Source organism: Belonocnema kinseyi, chromosome 3, assembly GCF_010883055.1.
Source record: "Belonocnema kinseyi isolate 2016_QV_RU_SX_M_011 chromosome 3, B_treatae_v1, whole genome shotgun sequence".
Classification (NCBI taxonomy): domain Eukaryota; kingdom Metazoa; phylum Arthropoda; class Insecta; order Hymenoptera; family Cynipidae; genus Belonocnema; species Belonocnema kinseyi.
The window spans coordinates 40,565,632-40,575,662 of record NC_046659.1 but is presented as its reverse complement, the minus strand read 5'-3'; positions in this window follow the sequence as shown (position 1 = coordinate 40,575,662).

Genomic DNA, 10,031 nt, shown 5'->3' with positions numbered 1-10,031 from the left:
AGGAACCTTAAAACCTTATATATCTATTTTGCTGGATCTCTTTATCAGGTTATTTTTTCAATTTTACCTTCAAACGATCTTGAAGCTTATGTGAAGATAGAGGTTGAAAGACCTTGGATTTGGAATCAGCGACTTCGAAAAATCAAGCATATTCAAGTCAGCTTATCAAGCTTACATACTTTATATTTATATACGCCGCACACTAATAAATAGTAAAACCACCCCCATCACCCGCGTGAAGTAGGGGGCGGGTAAAAAGGCAAGAAATGATAAATATGTATTTTACTGAGCAGATACAAGTTTGACAAAGCTGAATTTCCAAAAATTCTGTTAGAAAGTGATTTTATTTTTATTATTTGATATCTGGCGGGGAGGGGGCATGGAGGTGAGGGTAATCCGTTGAGGGTGGAATTGATTTATTATTGTTAATAGATAGTAGAAAATTGTTGCAAAATTTTTTGGCCTATACATAAATTAGGCCAAAAACCGCCCAAATCGACCTTCCTTCTTTATAAATCCTTCTTATGTGTACAATTTTTATCCATTAATCTTTTGTCGCATCTTACATAGTTTGACCCAAAAATGGAATTCTTTATTTTTCATTATTTGCTGTGTCATAAAAATTTGAATTTGAAATTTTGCGAAAAAATTCTCAAAGTTATTATGATAATCTTGTAGAGACATTAAAAAGTACCGTTTTTCTTAAAATATTAATAATAGTAAAATAAAAAATAAAACAATTAGTGTAATGTGAATTATTATATATAATATTAATTTGTTTTATATATTTTGTTTATAAAAGAAGTACATATTACAAATAAAAATCCACACTATGTATAAACTGTACACGGAGATAAATAATTCGAGAAACTTTACTAAACTCAGTTGGGTAAACTCGGGACATATGGACACTTTGATAAAGTTTCATTTCTAGTAGGGTAAAACGAAATTCGATAATACCTCATTTACAAACGCGAAAGTGTGACAAATTAATACCAATTTCTACTGAACTTCACTTTAATTAATACTGTACTTGGTAGTTGACATTTTAATAGACATAATTATAAATTATATAAAACGTTAGATAAAGAATAATGAAAAGTTGGGTAACACGATGTCGAGGGCTCGGTAGAAAATATAAGAGGGTTTACATGAAAGTCCCGAGGGCATCACTCACGCTCGAGAAACTTTAACTACCAGTTTAGTAAACAGTAAGCTTCTGTGAATAAAAGAGAACTAATGCGAAATCAACAGCATAAAACCTATATATATATATACACATTATTCAGCCATAGCCAATCAGAATAAAATTTCGTTCACATGCACAGACAAAATTCTATGGTCCACGAAGTAAGCCTCACGGCTAACCTAACAGTTGGGATACCGGAAAAGAATCTAGACTATAAACTTGAAGTATGAGTATGTCAGGGCCGTGCAAAAAATATCTGGGGCCCATTTCACCAAAATTTTTTATTGTAACATTTAATTGGTGAGCCGGTTTTTAAATTGATGAGAAGTAAATAAAAACATTGGATAATGTTTTAGTTAAAATTTTCTAACCTTGTAAACCTATTTTTTTTGTATCATCAGAATTGAAACTGTTTTAAAGGTGAAACTTGCATAATTTTCAACGTTTAATTTGTAAAATTAAAAACTTTTCAATTTTAAAGATGTATAAATGAAAATTCTTAAATTTAAATGATTTTCAAGATAACAAGTCAAGTTTCAAATTTTAATTCTTCCAAATTGAATAAGTACCAATTTGCAATATAAAAAATTTAATTAATTTGTCTGAGTAATTTTTGCTAATAATTAATTAAACTGACTTATTTTTCAATTTAATTACATGGTATCGTATTATTAAACTAAAATTTTGATTTTACCATTTGAACTCTAAATCGAAGGAGTGGCTAGATTCATTGGACTTCGCCGATACTAAATTTTCTGTAAGATTTTATAGAAATATATTTTATTCTCTTGAATACAAAATTTATAATTGTTGAGTAATTGTCAAAAATTTAATTTTGAACCTATTCATTCATCACACTCAATACCTAAAATTTGTAAACTATTCAAGATATCAACAATTTAAATTTTTAATTACAAATTTTAATTTCAAAAAGAAATAAGGTACGAAAAAGTGATGAGAAAATTTATTTTATTGAACAATTTTTTCATTTCTTACAAATAATAAATGTCCTCATAAATAAATTAAACCCAGTTTTTCGTACTAAACACGTCAAAAACAATTTTTTCGTCGATTCATGGCAATGACATTTTTAATTTCCTACTTTAATGAAATCTTATTTCATTTTGAAATTTTACAAACTAATATTTATTTATGAATAAAAAAGGACAATGAGGACTGTCAGTAATTTGAAAATTCAACACATTTTTCCAAATTAGAAAATTTGTGAATATCTTCGAGGTGCTCCGTACTTGCATACGATCCTGAAACATTGTGGAGGAAATGGAAGATACTGCATGACTATCGGCTTACCAAACTGTCGAATAAAGACTAATGTAAAAAAATGAAAAGCTTGCTTACAGTGGACAAACTTTCATAAAGTATGCAGGAGATTATGACATAGCCAAAATTAATTTCTCTCTAGAATCCATTTGAAACTTTACCAAAGCTTTAAGTAAATAATACAGTGTTTACCTGGAAAGAATAACCGAAACTTTTCATTCTGTAACCGATTTTGAGGGAATTATTTTCATTGCATACTTTAAAGTTTGCTTGACTTTACATTCGCAAAAATTACTCAACGATTTCGGTGGTTTGCCGCGGTCAGCATTTCTCACATCAAAATTGCCACTTTTGAACTTGTTAAACCACTCATTACACTGCGTTCGACCAATAGCATGCTCTCCGTAAGCTTCGACAAGCATTCGATGAGATTCTATCGCCGATTTACCCAAATGGAAACAGAAAATTAATGCTCCCCGCAAATCGTTGTTTGAAGGCACGTATTTCGACATTTTCAAGAGCGAAAAAAATCACGATGTCATATGAAACTTGAAATGTTTGGTATTGGATATTGTTGACAGATGACAATACGCCAATTATCACAAATGGTAAGTTCCGACAGTGCCTACAAGTGTGCCTACTAGCCGCTAGATGGCAATACCGGTTTCATATGTATACACCTGGTATTCTTTAACATTTCGCAAGGCACAAATTATTTCAATAATGTCAAATATTCTGCTTTTGGTCCATATATCCCAATTATACTTAAAAGTTCGGTAAAGTTTCCTAGCCAAATTTTCTCTGTGTATATAAATTTCCGCCTGGGTTAAAACGTTGTTAGTTTATAAAAGAGATTCATAATTTTTTAACAATTTCCAAGTTACGTTCGATTTTGTCATTAAATACGTAATATTTACAATTTTTTATATATTTAGGTTATGCCGTTGTGTTTCATCTAAAAATTGATATTTTTAAACAAAAATAATTAGATTTCAATCCAATTTTTGTTATTTAAATTAAAAGATTTTACAAATTTAAAGAATTTCAGATTCTGTTCAAGTTTTTCATCAGAAATAAATATTTTTATTACACAATTATTAGTTTTTAAAGAAGATTCATAATTTTTTAACAATTATAAGTTAAGTTCAAGTTTGACATCGAATCTAAAATATTTACAATTTTTCAACAAAAATAATTATATTCAAATTTAATGATTTTTATTTTAAGTAATAGAATTTACAAATTTGAATCAGTTCGGATTCTGTTAATGTTTTTCATCAGAAATGATCATTTGTATTAAAAAACTATTAGTAATTAAGGAAGATTCATAATTTTTTAATAATTTAAGTTGGCGTTTGACATTGAGAATAAAATATTTACAATTTCTCGACAAATGCAGTTAATGCTGTTGCGTTTCACCTGAAATTGGTGTTTCTAAACAAAAATAATTAGATTTAAATCCGATCACTTTTATTTTAAAAAATAGAATTGAAAAATTTGAACAATTTTGGATTTTGCTAAATTTTTTCATGGGAAATAAAAATTTGTATACAAAATTATTAGTTTTTAAAGAAGATTCATAATTTTTTAACTATTTTAAGTTAAGTTCGCGTGTGACTTTGAATACGAAATATTTACAATTTTTAACATATTTATGTTATGCCGTTGTGTTTCATCTAAAAATTGGTATTTTTAAACAAAAATAATTAGATTTAAAGCCAATTATTTTTATTTAAAATAAAAGATTTTACAAATTTAAAGAATTTCAGATATTGTTCAAGTTTTTCATGAGAAATAAACATTTTCATTACAAAATTATTAGTTTGTAAAGAAGATTCATAATTTTTTAACAATTCGAAGTTAAGTTCAAGTTTGACATCGAATCTGAAATATTTACAATTTTTCAACAAATTTGGGTTACGATGGTCTGTTTTCCCCGAAAAATGGTATTTTTAATTGAATTTATTGATTTTTATTTTAAATAATAGAATTTCCTAATTTGAATCAGTTTGGATTCTGTTAATGTTTTTCATCGGAAATGAACATTTGCATTAAAAAATTATTAGTAATTAAGGAAGACTTATCATTTTTTAACAATTTTAAGTTAAGTTGCCGTTTGACATTGAGAATAAAATATTTACAATTTCTCGACAAATTTAGGTAATGTTGTTGCGTTTCACCTGAAATTGCTGTTTTTGAATCACAATAATTAGATTTAAATCCGATCATTTTTATTTTAAAAAATATAATATACAAATTTAAACATTTTTGGATTTTGCTCATTTTTTCATCGCAAATACAAATATTTATACAAAATTATTATCTTTTAAAGAAGATTCATAATTTTTTAACAATTTTAAGTTATGTTCGCGTGTGACATTGGATATTAAGGGCATGTGACACAGCTAAATACCTATACTACCAACCACAGTTTTTCAGTTCACTGAATGTGTTTTTGAATCTCAGAACTTTTTTTGTAAATAAAATATCGAGCGGAAACATTGGGAAATGTATTAGAGTATAATAAAGTGCGTTTAAGTACTGCATTTTGGTAGGAACTTCACTGTAAATTATTTCATCTTTTTTCTGAACCTCAACATTTTTTGAACGTTCGAACTTTTTTTATACATAAAATATCGGTCTCAAACTTTGAGAAATGCAAGAACCGAAAGAAAACTACGTTTACGTACAAAGCTTAATAATAAAAGATGTAAAAAAATATATTTCAACAATCAATTCCAACGGGATCAGCCGGTAACGTTGTACACGAAAATACGAAACCTGGCGGCCACTAGACGAGGCTCTAGAGGGTTCGTATTTTCGTGTACAACGTTACCGGCTGATGCCGTTGGAATTGATTTTTGAAAAATATTTTTTTACATCTTTTATTATTAAGCTTTGTACTTAAACGTAGTTTTCTTTCGGCTCTTGTATTTCTCAAAGTTTGAGACCGATATTTTATGTATAAAAAAAGTTCGAACGTTCAAAAAATGTTGAGGTTCAGAAAAAAGATGAAATAATTTTCAGAGAAGTTCCTACCAAAATGCAGTACCTAAACGTACTTTATTGCACTCTAATACATTTCCAAAAGTTTCAGCTCAATATTTTTTTTACAAAAAAAAGTTCTTAGGTTCAAAAAAACATTCAGTGAACTGAAAAACTGTGGTCAACCATTTTGGATTCTGCTGAAGTTTTCATCTGAAATAAACAATTTAATTACAAAATTATAAGTTTCTAAAGAAGATTTATAATTTTTTAACAATTTTAATTTATATTGGCCTTGGACCTGGAATATAATATATTTACAATTTTTAAATAATTTAAAGTTATGGTAATAAACATTTCTATAACAAAATGATTAGTTTTTAAGAAATTTTAACAATTTAACCATTTTAAGTTAGTTGGCGTTTGACATGAAAAATTTATATTAAAAAAAAACATCATTGTAATTTGAACACATTTTTTTAACAGATGGCGTTATTACTAGTAAAAAATTATTAGGTTGAAAAAATGTGTTTTTTTTTCATTAATTTTAGGTCAAACTAGAGGTTGTTAATATATATTTCAAAGAATATTTATATTTTAGGAGCAAATTAAAGTTATGTTAATTATTTTACATATATTATCAAAAGTAATTTCTGAAATCGATAAGCATCAGCAAACATTTTGGCAAGAAATCGATTGACTTTGAATCATATAAGTGCAGATTTGAAAAGCCATAATAAAACCGATTTTTCATATTATTTTTCACTTATTATTTAAACAATAATTGATTATTTCTTAATGAAAGCTTCTAAAAAGAATAAAAAAATATAACTTATTGAACGATTTTGTACAATTGAATAAGAAAAAAGAGTTGAATTGTACAATTCCTAAATTGAAACCCTGGAAATACAAAAATTATATTTTAAATTGAAGAATCACGAAATTGAATTATTTCAGATTGAAAATTTAGAAAATAGGATAATGTCAATGCTTTAAAAATTTAATATTTTAAGACTTGGTCAATTAAAATTAATGGGGATTGCAATTGTAATATTTATAATTAAGAGCATTGAAAATTCAATAAATAAAAACTGCAAACTTTTGAATGTGAACAATCCTAAATTCAAAGCGATTAAGATTTGACAATCTAATATTTAAAATTAATATAAATAGTTCAAAGTCAAAGCTTTTAAATTTGGAATTTTAAATTGTTATTACATTATTTATATTCTTCATCTGATAGTTGACGACATCAAAGGCACCTTTGGTTGGAGCGAAGCACCCAGAGGATGCCAAGGAACAGGATTTCTAAGGCTGCTGTTGCGAAGCTCCTCTGATACTTCCCAATCCCGAAGACGAAAGTCAATAATCCTTTATCATATTCCGTGTTTAGGTACACTTGCTAGATACCCACACGTTTTACAATCCTTTTCCTGGCACAAAGTCACAAAACACTCTTTCTCGTGAATGCCGATATTTAACACGAAAAAATCGATTTAAAAAAACGATCACATGAGACGAATCGCGATCGTGTGTTAGAACTGGGTTACGAGTCGAAAGCAACCGGCAGCGCTCGGTGTCATTCGAGATTGCTTCGATGGCCTTCGTCCATCTTCATCTATCTGTTGCCAAATAAGTCGTCCATTTGAAAAGAGACAAGTGATGATAGAAAGAGAAAGATCAATCGTGGCTGAATCCTGATGCCCGTTGAAGACAAATTTGTCTTGATTATTTCGTTTCTTAGCAGTGTAGGAAAGTACAATCGGAACCCCGGGGCGCAGGGCTGAAAATAAATTTACGGGTCCCCTCAGAAATAGATTGAAATAAATGTATCATATAAAATGTTATCCATATAAAAAACATTCGGCAATGGAAATCAATTGATGTTAATAAAGGTAGGCCTCACAGACCGGTCCCCGTATTCCTAATGTACCCTATATTTAAAAATTGTTTAATAAGATGAAAGCTTCCTAGAGGCAGACATTTGGAAAAAACGCAAAATCCGGTCAATTTATGTCAAAAGAAACTGTAAAAATAATCAGGACTGCCACATAGTCACTGCTGGTAACATTTTTTACTCAAATCACTTCTTCAGTCACTTTTTAAAATAAAAAGATCTAAGTAGACACTTTTCTTTCAATAAATATTTCAATTCAAGTCTATACCTATTTCTGAATTATCTTGAATTCTTTAAAAATATTTCTAGGTATTTTTAAAGAGTCGAAGAAATTTTCAATATATTTTAATAATTTTAAGGGATTTAAAGGATTATATGCTATATTTAAGAGACATCCGGCATTTTCAAGATCTTTCAATTGAAAATATGTTCAGGAATTGTAATAGATACCAATGAATTATTAAATAATTTAAATAATTTAAAGGGCTTTCAAAGCCTTTGAAATATTTTAGTATAAATTTTCTAAAATTTCGGAAGATATGGAACGATTTTACAGAATATATTATTCTATTTTCGAAATTGCTATCTCTGTATCTGATTTCCAAACTGGCATTCAATCAGCCTCGAAAATTAATTCTAATTCATTTTGATGGTATAGGTTTATCAAAAATATATCTCGGAAAAATTCAACTTGCCTGAATTTTAATTAATAAAATATTCAGGGATTTTTTTGTATTTTAAAAAATGTTTTCTCTGGACCTCATCATAAAATTTGGTTTAGTTAACCAATAAAATAAATTGGAGACTCGTTGCTGATAGAATTGTATCAGAAATAAATCTAGACAAGATATTTTAGGCCAGAAATGTTATTACAATTTTTTTAAAATTATTCTATTTTCGAAAAATGCTATCTCCGGATCCGATTTCCAAACTGGTATTCAATCAGCCTCAAAAATTAATTCTAATTCATTTTGATCGTATAGCTTTGTCAAAAAGATACCTTGAAGAAATTTTACTTGCTTGAATTTTAATTATTAAAATATTTTGGGATTTATTTTTATTTTAGCAAATGTTTTCTTATTAGAATTAATTCTCGAGGCTGATAGTATTTTTTCAAATAGAATAATTTCTGAAAAAATTGAAATAACAATTCTGGCCTAAAATATCTTGTCTAGATTTATATCTGAAACAATTCGATCACCAACGAGTCCCTAATTTATTTTAGTGGTTGATCAAACCAAATTTTAGTATGAGACCCAGAGAAAACATTTTCTAAAATACAAAAAATGCCTGAATATTTTATTAATAAAAATTCAGATAAGATAAATTACCATAAGAAATTTTTTTGATACTTCTCAATACCATCCGATTGAACTAGAATTAATTTTAGGCTAAACAATCTCCAGTCTTGGGATAAGGTCTAGAGATAACGGGTTTCCAATAATGTTCATTGAAATGAACCGGCTGAAATGCACAAAATCCATCTGAATTTTCTGATGTGTATTTCATCTATGATCGATCTGTGAAAAAAAAAAAACAATGGAAATCAGTTATTAATTTCAGGAATAAAGTGTTACTTATTAAGATTATGAATAAGTCAGGATTGTTAAATAATTATTAAGTAATTATTGTTTAAATTATTACTACAGAGACAGCCAGCAATAAATATACAAAACCACAAAACATTTATTTGGTAAAGAATAATCAATCGAAAGTATAATAAACATGCCGGGCCGATCTGTCATTATTTCGAGGTTATGTTCGAATTCACCTTTTCACCCAAATCGCTGTAAGAAATTATAGGTAATTTCAATTGAAAGTTTTCGCATGTAATATTTTATTCACTTTATTTAAAACATATCCTGTCTATTTATAACATGCCTTTTTTATGTCGCAAATAAGCGTTAAACACAATTCACTCTTCGCCCAGTGAAATCGCAGAATATTATTACCATTTTATAGTATTTGTCAGTCAGCAGCCATTCCATAATATTATTGGCACAGAAGAAAACCGACGTTTATTTCTCAGGTCACATGTCTCAGTTCATTATTAATTAAACACTTTTATTATTTGTAATTACTATGTAACATAACCTATGTTGTTTTGATACTTGTATCCATTTGAAGTTTCAAACGCAACCATGGAAACTATGATAAACTGGATCCGAAGATGCACGGACTTGGCCGAATGGCCGATCCGAATGCAATTTTAAAGGCGAGAAATATGAAAATATCCCTGTATAATGGCTTAGCCCCTGCTTTTGTGCAATTCGGGTAGCATTCAGATCGCCATATACAGGGTGGACACGCTGGGGCTTACATACATGGCGAGTTGAATGCTACCCGAATTGCATAACAGCAGGGCAGAAGCCATTATACAGGGGTATTTTCATATTTCGCGCCTTTAAAGTTTCATTCGGATTGGCCATTCCGTGAAGTCCGTGCATCTTCGGATCAAGTTTATGAGAGTTTCCATGGTTGCGTTCGAAACTAGAAACGGATACAAGTGTCAAAACAATATAGGTTATGTTATATAGTAATTACAAATAATAACAGTGTTTAATTAATAATGAAGTCAGACATGTGAACTGAGAAGTAAACGTAATTTTTTTTCTTTGCTAATACCATTATAGAATAGCTGCTCAGTGACAAATACTACAAAATAGTAATAATATTCTG